Source organism: Colobus angolensis, unplaced genomic scaffold (genome assembly GCF_000951035.1).
Source record: "Colobus angolensis palliatus isolate OR3802 unplaced genomic scaffold, Cang.pa_1.0 Scaffold137, whole genome shotgun sequence".
Taxonomy (NCBI): domain Eukaryota; kingdom Metazoa; phylum Chordata; class Mammalia; order Primates; family Cercopithecidae; genus Colobus; species Colobus angolensis.
In genome coordinates, this window is record NW_012114455.1 from 10262782 (window position 1) to 10278029 (window position 15248).

A 15248-nucleotide genomic window follows, 5' to 3' on the forward strand; every position below is an offset into this window, starting at 1 on the left:
TGTGTGTGCTGTGTGTGGTGCACGTGTGGATGGCTTTTGCGTGTGGTTGTCCGTGTGAACATGTTTGAAGACACGTATGAGGGTCACGGAAGGGCACCTTTGCGCCGTGGCCTTGACAGGGACGAGGACTCAGAACAACGTCAGTGGTACCCTGAGAAAATCCTTTCACCGCTGGCTCTTTATGGCGTCAATAAAATGGTGATAAGAGTCACAGGTGCCTCACAGGGTGGTGCTGGGGATTAAATGATGTAAGATGCGTACACCCTGCCCTCCTGTGACGGGGAACTGTTTTCTCCGTTGAGCCTTTCTCCCCTGTGTTTCGAACATTTCAGTTTCCCCCACAACTCCTTGCTGCTGCTGATGATCGTGCTTCGGCTCCTCTCTAAAATAGATGCTCTTATGAATTGTACTGCTAGAAACACGTGTGTGCAAGTGTCTGCTTTGAATAACGACTTCTTTTCCTCCGGGTAGATGCCCAGCAGTGGAATTGCTGGATCAAATGGTCGTTCTACTTTGAGTTCTTTAAGGAATTTCCACAGTTTTCCACAATGGCTGTGCCAGTTTGCATTCCCACCGGCAGTGTGGAAGTGTCCCCGATCACCACATCCTCGCCAGCATCTACTGTTCTTTAATGTTTTGACTATGCGAGTTCTTGCAGGAGCGAGGTGATGTCACATTGTGGTTTTGATTTGCATTTCCCTGGGGGGAAGAGTGGAGGGGGCGAGGCATAAAAGACTACAGACACGGTGCAGCGTGTACTGCTTGGGGGATGAGTGCATGAAAATCTCACAAATGGCCAGTAAAGAACTTACTCATGTAACCAAATACCACCTGTACCCCTAATAACTTATGGAAAAATAAATAAATAAATATATAAATAAATAAAATAGATGCTCTTAGAAGCACTCAGAGGAATCCCTACCTCCTGTTTGACAACCCACCCTCCCCGGCCACGGAGGAAGGAGAGGTCAGGCCGGGGTAGTGTGTGCCGCACTCAATGTTGCCTGTAACCCTGAGGACTGATCTAAGTCTTTCAAATTCAACACACAAGCTCTGCCTCCAGTTCAGGTCAGCTTCTGAAAGGGGTGGACAACGTCTTATCCAAGACTGAAATGCCACAGTTGCTTGTTCTATTTCCATGTCTTGCGATACCAGGGTGGGATGAGAATATTTGTTTATTTTACTTCTGAAGAAATCTTTATGTAGGATATGTGATACAAAGGCTGCTTGAAAATGCCACATCCCAGAGGCAAGAAATAATATCTGGGTCTTGGAGTTAGAAAGTGCTGGATTTGACAGTTCCACCATTAACTAGCAGTTTGTTTGTTTTTAAAATTTGGTAAAATACACATAACAGAATATTTACCATCCTAGCCATTTTTAGGGACATAATTCAGTCAAGTTAAGTACATTCACATTGCTGTGCAGCCAGCAGTGAGGTTTTTTAACCTCTGAGATGTTAACTCTCTGAGCTCACCATCGCCATCATCATCCTCTCTGGCAATGCTAAATCTGGAGGCTTCTCTTCTCGTGCCAGGAGTGAAGTTTGTTGAGATTTGGTGTCAGAAAGAAACCACTAGCATCCTTGAAGCTCTAAATGCGTGCCTTGTAGGCTCACAGCCTCACCACATGCCAGTCTCATCTCAGAGGCACTGGGATCTGTGGCTTCCAAAGGTTCATAACACATGACATTTTTTAAACAGTCAAGTATCTGTGCACAAACATATTAAATTATTTTCACGTGATAGGTGCTGGGGAAACTGATACATATGACATTGTTCTGTTAACCTGAAATAGTAAAAAATACCAGAATCCAGTTTAAAGCTTTTATTCAAGCGAAAAGCTGGGAATGGGAGACAAAGACTCCAGAGAAACAGGGTCAGTGCTCTAAGATAAAAGTTAAGTTCTTGCTTATATAGGCAGAGAATAGAGGTTTAGTAGGATTGTAACACTTTTTATACAAGGCTGGTTTATGAGTTACAATAACTTTGTTTGTTTTCTTTTCCTTAGGTCTTGTTTTCTTCCCTTTACAAGTGGTTTTCATTTCCTTTCCAATTTAAAGGTGTGTATTTAATGTTTCATCTTAGACACTGTGATAATCACGAAGTTGTGTGTGAGAAAGAGAAGGAGGAAGTTAATCTACGATGAAGGTCAGCAGTGAAGAGGGAGGAGTTGCCACTTGTGCTTTTTAGTCATTTGCAACATTTAACCAAACCGTGTGTATAATAAGGACTAAGGCTAATCTATAACCAGAGAAACGAAGGTTGCAGCTGCCTGTTACATAACTCAGGCCTCTTATATTCCTTTAAGGCTCAAAACAATTTAGAGTCCCAGCAGCTTAGATTTTGAATGACTTATTTTCACAATGTAGTCGGTCATCAAGATTTACTGAATGAGGGACTGCCAGGCCCTGCGTGATGGTGATGGGGTATCACGACAAAACCGCTGTCTGCGGAGCCTGCGCCCTTGTTGATGGCTGGTGGCTGCTGCACGAGTCTGAGAGGGAGATCAGCATCTGCCCTTCCCCTCCTGACTCTGTTTCTCCTCCAGACCTCAAGGTTTCCACTGGTGAGAAGCTGGACCCACGAGGTGCACTCCACAGCCTCCGCTTTCGGCGTCCTCACGCTGCACCACTCTCCTTGTCCCGTGCGAATCACCCTCCCTTCTCATGCTCCACGTTCTGACTTCTCACATAAACAGGAATATGCTTGGCACAGCAAAATTAGAAATTCTGATGCCTTTTTTCCTTCTAATTCCCTTGAGATCTAATTAAGAAAGCTTGGAGCAGAAGGCTGAAAGTCAGGCTGAGCTCTGTGGCCTGGCAATGACTCCACTCCCTGGCAAGCTCCTCCAGGCAGCTGAACCAAGTGTGTCCATACCCCCGTCTGTCCGTACCCCGTCTTCTCCCCCGTCTGTCCGTACCCCCGTCTGTCTGTATCCCCCCCTGTCCATACCCGTCTGTCCGTACCCCCGTCTTCTCCCCTGTCTCCCACCGTTTCCTCCCCATCCCAGGGAGAATGCCACCCTTCCTCTCACCAGGGTTCTGGTCTTCCGGGGGCACAGCCTAGAGTAAAGGTATTAAATTACTGTGATTTAAACAGTGAGGAGTAATGGATGCTGTGCCCACTGGACTCCACTGGCTCACAGGAAGCAGTCAGCTTCGCAGTGGACGTGAAGCCACACGCCGCGTTCGCGGTCTGGATCGGGGTGGAGGCCACCATTGTGTAACACCTGGTGAACGTGCTCCTTGGTTCTGTATTAAGAACATGGAAATCCCGAGGTAATAAATGATAAGGCTCATGCTAGAACCTAATGCTGGTGTCTACCTTTCCACAAGACACTATGAAGTATTTTTGAATGGGAAAAGTCCTTGCTCAGTACTTTAGGAAGATTGAAGCTCCTTTCTGAACAAAAGTGGTTTCTCTCACTCCAAGGGTAGCTTTTGGTTAGTACCTTTCATCAGGAAAACAATCACGGTGGAATTCGCAGACCTGAGGTCCTTCCTGTCGTCTCTGGCCCTACAAGCTGTTCCCCAGCTCAGCACCTTCTCTCAGGGCTCACGGCCTCAGGCCTCTAGGGTGGCCTGTGCCACGCCTGTCTCCTCTCCACAGGAGCAAGGGGAGTCCACCAGGACATGTGGTTCCACTGGGACAGGTCAACAAAGTGGTGATAGACAGTATAGGGGGAAGACGAAGGTCAGCCACGAGAAGTGAGAGCAAAGGAGAGAAGGACCAACCTGGAGAAGTGGACGGACAGAGTGCTTCCTTGGAAGGAAACAGGGAGGACATTGGGAACTGCTGAGAGAGAGAGAGAGAGGGAGATTGAGGGGGTAGAGAGAGGAGGGAAGGGGGAGGAAGGGGGAGGGAATCAGAGAGAGAAAGGGAGAGGGAGATTCAGGGGGTAGAGAGAGGAGGGAAGGGGGAGGAAGGGGGAGGGAATCAGAGAGAGAAAGGGAGAGGGAGAAATATAGCCACACAAAAGAAGGATTAAGAAAAATAGCAAGAAGGGTGGCCGGAACCTCCCCCCACCACACACACACGCACACGCACACACACACGCACACGCACACACACACGCACACGCACACACACACGCACACGCACACACGCACGCACACATGCACACGCACACGCGCACACGCACACACGCACACACACGCGCGCGCACGCACACGCACACTCACATGCACACACACGCACACGCACGCACACGCACACACATACACACACACACACGCACACGCACGCACATGCACACAGAAGTAGGGACAAGAAATAACCATGGCATGGAATGTGACAGTTCTTATCGAATTACCATGGTTTTCAATATGCATGGTGTGCTGTTATTACTGGCAAGAAAATCAGAGCATTATTTATTCTCTTCCTACGACTAGATAATTTCACACATAGTACGACATTGAAAATCAAGTCAACAGGCCCCAAACAGTCACTTTCCCCTCAGAATTATTCTAAAATACATAAATCAATAATGAAATGTATTTGCTATGGCCATCCTGCGCCTCACACATCACCTGCCCTCACTTTTCTTGTGAAATTCCCCATGCGATTGGATTTTAAAACTTGCTTTCTTCTTGTTCTTTTCTTTTCATGTGTTTGTTTTTGGCAGGGGGAGGGCTGTTTCCTTTCTGCTTCCTCAGTTCTGCCAAGCACCTCTCAGGATACGGTGCCTGACGAAGGGCTGCGTGGAGGCTCTGGCAGACCAGACTTCGGGTAAGACAGGTCCCCTTTCGTCACATGCTGCATAGCAGTTATCTGTAGGGTGCAGTGGGGGAAGCAGGCAGGTCATGGGGTGTCACTGCTGATTGATTAGGACATGGACAAACGCATCAAGAGCCCTGCAACATCCACTGGGAACGGGCTTGGCTTGGGAGCTCTTCCACTGCCTCGGCATATGGAGAGCACCATTTGCTGGCTAAGAACCCTTTAAACTCCTGTCCCAGAGCCCACTCTAGTTCCTTTCTGCTACACACGTTCTTTCCCCGAGCATTTTCACATCTATCTCATTTCTGCATCATGACAGTTTTGTGAATCAAGGCATGCATTGCTTTTCCAATTTGGCACTGATACATAGCAGGAGTGCAGTAGATATTGACTATTTACTAACTAGGATAACTGAAACCTAAAGAGATTGAGAAGGACAAGAAAACACCTAAAATCATGCTTACAGTTATCGTTAGTAGACATTGTGCCTCCGCTCACAGCATCACTTTACTTCCCTTTGTACACTGTAAACTTGGTCCAAACCCACTCAATTAACCTTCGATCTTCCCTCAATTTTTTAACCAGGGGACTGCATAGAATGGTGGTTTTGTACCTGCACCAATAACAGTACAAAGGCTTGAGTTCTTCCCAGCCCCACAGTTCCCCAGCATGCAGGTGCCAAGGACCTTCAGTTGCCCTTGCGGCGGGGAGACTGGCTCATTTCTAATAGTCTTTTTCTTTAAATCAACTGAGGGCTGGGGAGAGGGTTAGGGAGGCACTGGGTGATAGAAAGAGAAGAAAGATCTACACCAGTAAAAAGGGAACAACTCCTTAATTAACAGGCAATAGTGGGAAGGACTGTTTATTTCCCAGTTAATTATACAATTTAGTGAACATGTTTGCTACTGATTTCTACGGACTTCCCTTAAATCCTATTAATAGGCCTTTGAGGCCCTCATAGTTTATTTTATAGAAAGCCATGTTGTGGTCAACACCCCATCCTGTTGACTACAACTGTCAGAAATGGAAGGATCTGAGACTTTACGCTACAGGGAAGCTAACAAGGCAGCCCTACCACATTTTCAGTGTCGGTGGCAGGAAAGCAGAGACTCCTGGATCAGAGACAAAGGACAGTTTATTACTCACAGCAAAAGCAGTAGACAGAAGATTTTTGTGGCATTTTGTGCTGCTTCCATGAGCCCCAGTTTCCACAGGATGATATGAAAAGGGCCAGACGACATTTGCACATGCTGTACATTGTATTATAGGAGAAGAACTCAGAACCCTTGAGTTGAGAGAACTGGAAACTTTTATTAACAAGATGAACCGGCTGGGCGCAGTGGCTCACGCCTGTAATCCCAGCACTTTGGGAGGCCGAGGCGGGCAGATCACAAGGTCAGGAGATCGAGACCATCCTGGCTAAGATGGTGAAACCCCGTCTCTGCTAAAAATACAAAAAATTAGCCGGGCGCATTGGCAGGCGCCTGTAGTCCCCGCTACTCGGGAGGCTGAGACAGGAGAATGGCATGAACCCGGGAGGCGGAGCTTGCAGTGAGCTGAGATCGCGCCACTGCACTCCAGCCTGGGTGATGAGCAAGACTCCATCTCAAAAAAAAAAAACAAAACAAAACAAAAAAAAACCAGGATTAACCATGCCTGTCTTTTGTTCCAGAAGGAGAGACATTATCTTCATTGCATTGGGCAATAAGACGCCTGCCCTTTGCTCTGAAAGTGACATTATTTTTATCATCCAAGGCTGTCTGCTGTACATACATTCTTGAAAAGATTGTCTGGAACAATGGCGATCAGTGTTTTGCTTATAATATATGACGTGTCAGAAATCCGTGGAGAAATGTCTCCCAATGGACTTCCAACTCTTCACTTCCAAGAAACTTCTGCTTTCTTCCTGAGGTGTATTACCATGTCTGTGTAAAGCAGGAGTGCATCCTTGGTGTGAAGCTGGATATGTAATGATCACGCCCAGTGTGATTTCCTGTGCTGTACTCTTCCAGCTCCTGCCTGCTTCGCATCCTCTTCTGTGCCTTCAAACCACTGTGTGTGTCTTTTGGTGCTTTGGATTGTTTGTCAGAAGGACTAGTCTGATATAGGTTACTCCGCCATTGCCTGAAGCTTTAGTTTAATAGAGTCTGATTTATCAATTTTTAATTTTATTTCTTTTATGGTTAGTCTCTTTTGTGTCCTACTGAAGAAACTTTCCTATTTCAAAGTCTTGGAGATATCTACAACGTTTGCCTCGGCCATCCATCTGGGATGGATTTCTTTGACTGGGATGACGTGACACACACAGGCATTGTCTGAGTATAGATTATGGAAAACACTATCCTTTCCTGGGCTGCAGGGCAGTGTTACTTTTTATCTGAAACCAGGTGATACCGCATGGATGCACGTTTATCTTAATTTTATGTCTTATCCCATTGGTTAGTTTGCTCACTCTTGAGTGAATAGCGTGTTGCCTGAATTAATTTAGCCTTATAACACGGCTTGATGGCTGGTCATATTTTTAAATTTTGTTTGTTTTCTTCAGGGTCATCTTGACTATTCTCAGTCCTTTGTGTTCCTGTAAGAATTTTACGAACAGCTCATTCGTCTATGAAAATCATGCTGAACTTTTTCTTTGGGATGCACTGAATCTAGGAAATTATTTTGGTTTAAAAAATCTGGATTTGTACTCTCAGGCCTCTCTCTCCTCTTGTAAGACAGTTTGTGGAAAATGGGTGATGTATTTGCTCCCAGTTTCACAATGAGAAGAGCGGGCTGTATTTCAGTTTCTACAACCTCATTCGGATGAACTAGCTGAGATCTATGGGACTCTGGGCTGGCTTTTGCTGACTGCCATAAACTCTTTCAGGTCTCACACGCCTCCACATCTCTGAGTTCATTTTTCTTCCCCTTTGCCACAGCACTGAGAAAAAGATGCTGGATCACTGTCTTACACGGTAACAGAACGGTTCAACAGGTTTTCCAAAGGCATTCTGGAGCCTTCTTCGGAAGCACAGCATGTCTACCCCTTTATAAAGTGTTTAAGATAAACAGAAACTAAAACACAGTCCCAGTATTGAGGGGGCAGGTGAGTTACCAGCTTCTCCAGGAAAGGCTACAAAAGGACACTTAACTGTCCCTCCTACCTCACACGTGGCAGGCTGGGCTGTGTCTGCTTCATGAGCGGCTGTTTTCTTCATTTCTCTGTCTGAGGTTGCTTCTGGGCTATCTGGGCCATGGTCATGCATGTAAGGGGCTCCTGGAACACCATGGAGTCCAAGCAGATGGGGGAGGAGGGATGACGCTGGAGAAGAGGAACAGTCCCTCCTCCTCAGCTCCCAGGTGTTTTCGTTCAGGAACAAGTGTAATCTTGCCAGCTGCACAGACAAGACTAATTCGCTGGGACAGATACTGCAGTAGAGAAAGAATTTGATTAATGCAGAGCTGGCCAAGTGGAATGACTGGAGTTCATTACTCAAATCAGCCTCCTCCCGAACTCAGAGGCTAGGGTTTTTCTGGATAAAATGCTGGTGGGCAGAGAGCTAGGGAATGAAATCACAGGGTGTGGAAGAGGATCTTCATGAATTGAGTCTGCCGCTGGGTGGGGTCCCAGGACTCATTCATCGTGAGTCACGAGTCAGGGTGGTGCCAGGATGCGAAGGGTTGGAAAACATCCCAAAAGACAAATCTTAGCTTCTACAACAGAGATGCTATCTATAAGAGCATCTGGGGAAGTCAAAAACCTTGTGATCTCTGGTGGAGTAAATGATTATAGAAAGGCAAGCTATGCCTACGTCTTTGCGGAATTCAGAGCTCTCCCATAATCCTAGTCTCGTGCCCTTTCTTAGTTTTACAAAGGCAGCTTTAGTTACCAGACAAGGAGGGGTCAGTGTTAGGGAGGGACTATTATCATTCTTGCTTCAACATTAAGCTGTAAACTAATTCCTCCCATGGTTAACTTGGTCTGTGCCCAGGAATGAGCGAGGGCAGCCCACCTGTGGGGCTAGAGCAAGGTGGACTCAGCCAGGCTAGAATTCTCTCGCTGTTGTAATCTTCGCTCAGGGACGTTTCAAGAGGCTCCCTCCTGCCGCTCCTCCCTCACGGATTCCTGCACAACTGCAATTTTCTCAGTGACGACTCAGCCATACTCAGGGGTCCCTATCCACCCCCTGGTCCATCCGGGGTGTTCGTCAGACAGCTCTCTCCCTCAGTAGCAGAACAGTAATTGTTTTGCGATGTGAGTTGACCTGCTTCCTGAGGCTCTGGACTCGCCGCCCTCCTCAGTTTTCTAGACACATCTCAGTAACCTGAGACTGTCCTGTTGCTTCTGTCTTAAATTCTGTTCTCCCGTCACAAGCACATAATTAAGTGATTTTAACTACTCTGGACACCTAATTCACATGCAGACGAGCTTGTCCCCAGGACCATTTGTACATTTTAACAAGTAATTAGCAATGTTAATAGCTGGCTTTGCCCTCAGGAACCTTGATGTGTGTAAAGGAGACTGACAGATCAGAATCAATCTCAACAGAAAGAGACTTGTTCCCCTTGGCGGGCAGTTCGAGTCTCTCCCGGCACTCAGCACTCATACTTCATTTCGTGCTGTGAAGTTCTTCCTCTACCATGTTTGAGTTACCCTAGCTGGTCATTTGGTCCCCTCTGATCCAGAAGACAGTCACTCTGGGCTGGTGTAAAGGCTCTACTTTTGGGTCCTGGGAGTTACAGGAAAGCTCTGTGAAGCTGGTGGCCTGGCACAGTGAGCCAAGGAGCCAGCACCGGGTCAGAAGACTCTCTACTGCCACCCAGTCAAGGAGATGAGTGCTGTGATGGCAGCTGGTGGGTTGCTGGTGGTGGTGGTGTTATGGTCAGCCAGGCATGAGTCAGGGGGTGTCGTATTGGAGGTGAAAGCCTGGGTTTGAGTCCTGATTTTGCGTCTCAGACCTTCAGTTCCTTCATGAGCTGGATTCCAAAATCACTGCTTCTCCAGGTGATGATGAAACTTCCTGAGGAAGCTGTGCTGAGTGCCCTGCATGATGTGTGACACGATGGCAGCAGTTTCTCTAGTCCCCTTGGGAGGAAGAACCTCATTCTTACCCTATTCTGCCAACAGACGTCACCTGCTAGTGTCAGAGGAAAAATTCTCTTGGCTATTGAAATGTTACCATAGTATTTTTGACAGAGAGAAACACATCACTCTGTTTTGGCAGTGGCAGTGTGAGAAGGGCGGCTCCACTGCTGCAGAAACAGAGTCCAGCCTTTCATTGCGGCGGGTTTGCTTGGGTCCCGGATGAAGGTAGTGCAAGGGCTGGAAGTGACTTTTCCATGACATTTCCCTGAGAAAGTAAAACTTGAGATAATTACCTGGCTTTTCCCAAGTAATCAACTGCTTTGCAGGATGTGGCTAAAATATCTGAGTAGTTAGCTGCCTCAACGTTGCTTCTGAGTTTTGGCTACTGAAAGAGACGTCACGAGGCTGTGCAGGGTGAGCCTGTGTACTCAGGTCCCGTCTCCTCGCCTGGAGAGCCACGATGGCAGGGGCGGGGCCTGCAGGTCCTGCCTCCTGGGTGAGAAGCCTGGGGCCTGTTTCCAATCTCAGACCCTGTGTGCTCCAGGCAATGGGTAGCGGAAACCTTCCGGACTTTTCTCCTTTCTCCTCTACCACGTTGGATTTCCTCATAACTACCTGCAATGTCAAGTGAAACAGGACCCAGCTGATGAACTACTCTCCACAGAAATGCTATAGCATGCTTGGCAACAAAAGGCAATTCTGAGGAAGGCAAAGAAGGGAAATAGGAGCCTAAATCACAAGTGGCCTGACCTGTCTCACATCACTCACCTCTTATCTCTTATGCTACTCAGTGTGCTTATGGGCTAGAGTTTGGGATCCATGGGCTTTGTCCTCAGACTCCTCCCAGTGTGGGGGCTGGTGGTTCTCTGGACTCCAGGTCTCTGTGGTAGTTGCCCACTCCTCCTGGGTGTTGCCATCTCAGTGTTACAGTCTTGCCAATGTACCACAATGTTGCAGTCTTGTTGTTCAAGGTAGACTTGCAGTTCTTTGTCCCGCGACCAAGAAAATTAAGGAGTGTAGACACCAAGGATGAGGTTGGAGTGAGTTTAACGAGAGAGAGAAGAAAACTCTTTGCTGTGGAGAGGGGACCTGAAAAAGGGTTGCCATTTATACAGTTGAATGCAAAGGCTTTCACAGAAAACTGAGGAGGGCTGGACATCTCATGAACATAAGGCACAAATTTCTGGTAGCGTCCCCCAATCCTCCTAAGGCACCTGTGGTTCCTTAGCTTGAGTTACTCCGTATTGCTTTGTTTCCCTCACTGCACATGTGTCAGAGGACAGAATTTTCCTTTGTGGGCATGTCTGAACAAGTCCCCTGTGTAGCCTTTCTTATCTGTGCAGCTGTGGTATGCCTTAGGCAAGCCCCAATGTGCAAGTTCCTTTATTTGTGTCTGCAGCTTGATTTTCCAGGCTGTTCTTTTGTTTGAAATAATTCAACCGAGGACCCCCCACACCTGCCTGTCTAACAGGTTTCTTCCCTTCTTCTCTCCTCAGGAGCCTGTGAGTTCCCTTGAGCAAACACTACTCCTAAAGAGCTGTTTCATTTATGCCATTTGCTGAGTATTTTTTGCCAGACATCATAATGAGTGCTTTATAGGTGTTATTTATTTCTCATGAGAATCACAGGTACAAAACAGGTATTGTTGAGTCCTTTTTAAAATCAGAGAAACCAAAGGTGACTAAGTGACTTGGCCAAGGTCTCATAGCTGTAAGTTGAACAGGCAGGACCATTCCCGGGTCTGCAATAGATCGATATTGCACGTCACAGCCCACAGAGCCTGCCGGCGCATCTGGGACAGACACAGATGTTCAGATGGAGGAACGAATGAGGAGAGGAGGATGCTGGGAAGTTGTTTTGTCTGGAGACAGGAATGTGCCCCTCTGGGCAGGGGAGCTCAATGCTGATTTATTGATACCAGAGTGCAGGGTCCTGATCCCTGACTCCCTCACCCAAGCCCTCCCCACTTTCCTGCTGTTCTTGACCGGATGAATAACCCACTTTGGATGACTGAAGTCTGGCCTAGAGATGTTTGCAGGGATGAATTTTTTGTTTTTCTGGAAATGTCTCTGGAGGCTGGGAATGGTTCAAGAGCTCTGGGATCCTGGTAAGTTGCCCAGTCTGGAGTGTTTCTTTATAACAATGCAAGAGCAGCCTAACACACGGCAGTACCAGACTCCTGGGCTCACACCATCCTCCTGCCTGAGCCCTGTGAGTAGCTGAGACAACAGGCATGTGCTACCGTGTCCAGCCAGTTTCAATTTTTTTCTCTTTTTGTAGAGATGAGGCTTTGCTCTATTGCCCAGGCTAGAAATTGGTCTTTAAAGTACCCAGGTCAGTGGAGCCAGTGGGAGAGACACTTTCTGAAGCTTTCTGCACCTCTTCTAATGGAGCGGAAGGGAATGGCAGGGATGTGGAGAAAATGTACATCTGTCTAGATGGGAACAGGGATTTGCTTTTCTTCCCTGACCTGGTGGTGGGGATGAGGAAACACTCTATGTTCCTCACAGCACCATGGTTGGGTTCTCTGCCTGAGCAGGGGCCAAAGGACCTGCCATCCACCAAAGAGAGGAATGGACAAGTGCCCTTCTGATGCCACCATGGCTGCTCTGTGATCTCCTCTGTGTACTCACTGTCCATGGCTTACACTTATCTACTGGAAGAGAAGTGCCAGCCATGGACAACGGGGAGAGAAGTTGAGGGCAACAGCAGAAGCAGCTGGAAATACAGAGTTCAACCCACGTGAGTAAGTTACCTGCTGCTAAAGTCAAATGGCTCCGTGTGACACATTATCTCAAAAGTTAATGACTTACAACAAGAGACATTTTATTACATGTCATAATTTTGTCAGGCGTTTGAGCAGTTCTTGGCAGGCACTGCTTTGATCTACGTGGCTTTGACAGAGGTCCCCTGGAGGCGTGAAGTGGAGGATGGTCTGGAATGGGGCTCAGGACAGCTCCACTCACGTGCCTGGTGCCTGCTGAGGATGGAAGGCTGGGCCCAGGGGGACTCAATCCGAGAACCTGCCTGTGGCCTTCACGTGAGTCGTGGGCTTTTCAGAGCATGTGCTTGTGCTCCCGGGGAGAAATGAGTGATCCTGAGGACACTTCCCGAGAGCAATCACCATAACAGCCAGAAGTGGAAGCCAATGGGACCGTGGGAGGAATCTGACGTAGGTGACTCCATCTTGCTTCGGATCTCACAAGCCGCTGCCTTTGCTCATCCTTGCGTGTAGGCCAAGCTAATCACGGAAAGAAGTTAGATTATAGTTGAACTTTAGAACTAATGACTGTCTCTCTGTCGAAACAGACCCCCGAGGAGATAAAGAAACACACATACACATAACAGTGCTATTTTAAAGATTTACAGGAACAAGGTGGATCTGACAAGTCGTAGACCATGAACAAAGAGAAAAATAGTTCCGCAGCCTCTTCGGGCCCCTTTTGACATCCAGAGGTCACCTGCCACCTCCAGACCTCAGCCGTTTCCCGTGTGCTTGTCCACTAACATAGAGGGAGCCTAAAAATGTGTCAGCTTCAGATGGGTCTTCACGGCATTAGTCTACCATCTTCTCAGTCTGCTGACTCCTAGAATAAGGTCATCTTTCTTGCCCCAGCACTTTGCCTCTGAACTTATTGACTGTCATGCAGCGGGCAGTATGAGCTTTGGACTTGGCTACACTAACAGCTCCCTAAGATCTGGGCAGCAAAACAGATCCATGGTCATGTCTACCATTCTCCACTGGCTAAGCTGTCTCATCGTCTGCTCAGGACAGGGCAGGGGACACAGCCCCACCTCTCCACAGGGAGTTGTGCAACCCTTTGCAGTTATCTTTAAATTCACTTCACTGCTTTTTTGAGAGAGTAGCAGAAAAATAGTCACCATGAGGAAAGAAACCGTGCAGTGTGACTGAGCCGTGGGCTGCTCCCTCAACTCTAAAATGTGTTGCTGTTTTCAGTCACGGACGGAGCCTGACTGGAGATGCTCTGGGATATGCTTATGTCCCTGTCCTGAAGACCCTCACACGCCAGGGAGGGAGAGGGCACCTGACCACTGGCCAAGCTTCAGGGTGGACGGCAAAGGCTGGTGTGGAGCCAAACCAAGGTTTCTAATTATTCTATGCTCTTAACTCCAACCAGAGATGTGAGGTTCCAAATTCTGCATCTGGTCCACAAAATACCTCAAGGACAGATTCTTTGGGAAAGGCTGCCCGTTCACCTAAGGCCATTGTTCAACACATACTCGACTTCCCTATGCCGTGGCTGTCTGTTCCTCCATAGGCTCTGGAAATGGCCTCCTGCCGTGGCCATGTCCTCTGCCTCCCTGCTGGACACCTGTCTGTATGGCCACAGGGCTGGGGGACCTTCCCACCTCTCTGAGCACCTGGTCACTGCCACCTCTTGTGACTGAGGATGTGCCCATCCCTGGAGCTGGGACGTCAGGGTGGGGAAGGCCACGTCCAGCTTGGGCTTGTGGGCCTCTGGGCCTGGGCCATCCTGGGGGCCTCTGAGAGCTGAGTGCTGGGAAGACCAAGTAGGAAGGATTTCCACATCCTGGAGGATATTACTTCATCTTTTAAACTCATCTTCAGCCCCAGTAATGCTGTTTTTCGAAGAAACATGCCTTTGGGAAGAAACAGAATTGAAATGAAGATGTTCCTTCTGCAGGGCTTCTAAAAGGGATCAAGGGTGAATGGAGAGGGGGCACCGCGGCAGAAACGAGCAGGCACAGGCAGGAGGTGGCTCCCCGAGGAGCGGGAGTGTCCAATAGGGAGGTCGATGCGGGAAAGCCAGCATTGCAGGCCACCAGGGCATCCGTTTCAGGCCACAATAAGCCAGAGCCTTTCCTTGAAGTTTCCTGTGCCCAGAATCCTCCTCTTTTGAAGGATTCTTTTAAAAGTGCCAGAGCATCTGCAATTCTCTAGTTCCTGAAACAAAAATAGTCTCCAATTCTCACTCCTCTCCTTGGAGATTTGCCCATCACCACCCAAGCCCAAGGAGGCAAAGCTTCCCAGAGGACATACGGCTTATTACCAAGGCAAGAGAAGATGGTCTTGTGATGGTTCCAAGTTATCCTCAAATCAGTCTCCCTGTTGCAGAGGGCAGGTGTCTCCCCAGAGGGTCCTGGGGGTGACCTTTCTTGCCTCACAAGGAGCAGGACTTGACTTCATCTAAATGCCTGGCAAGTTTCTGCCTGGGGAACAGTCAGTTCAATGGCCCTGAGGGTGTCGGCTTCTTTTGCTTTTGCTTTTTATTTGCCCACAATCCTTCTCCTTACCTGATAGAATCTTCTCAAAGTTGTTGTGAGACTCTCAGACAGGCACCTTTCCCACCGCTGGGCACTGGCCTCTTTGCTGTCAGGGAGGAGGCGAGAGTGGCTGCCGAGAGGCTCAAGCTAAGCCGCTCAGGAGGAGCTCGCGTCCCTGCAGGGCTGTGCTGTGGATGGAACTCCTGCTCAGC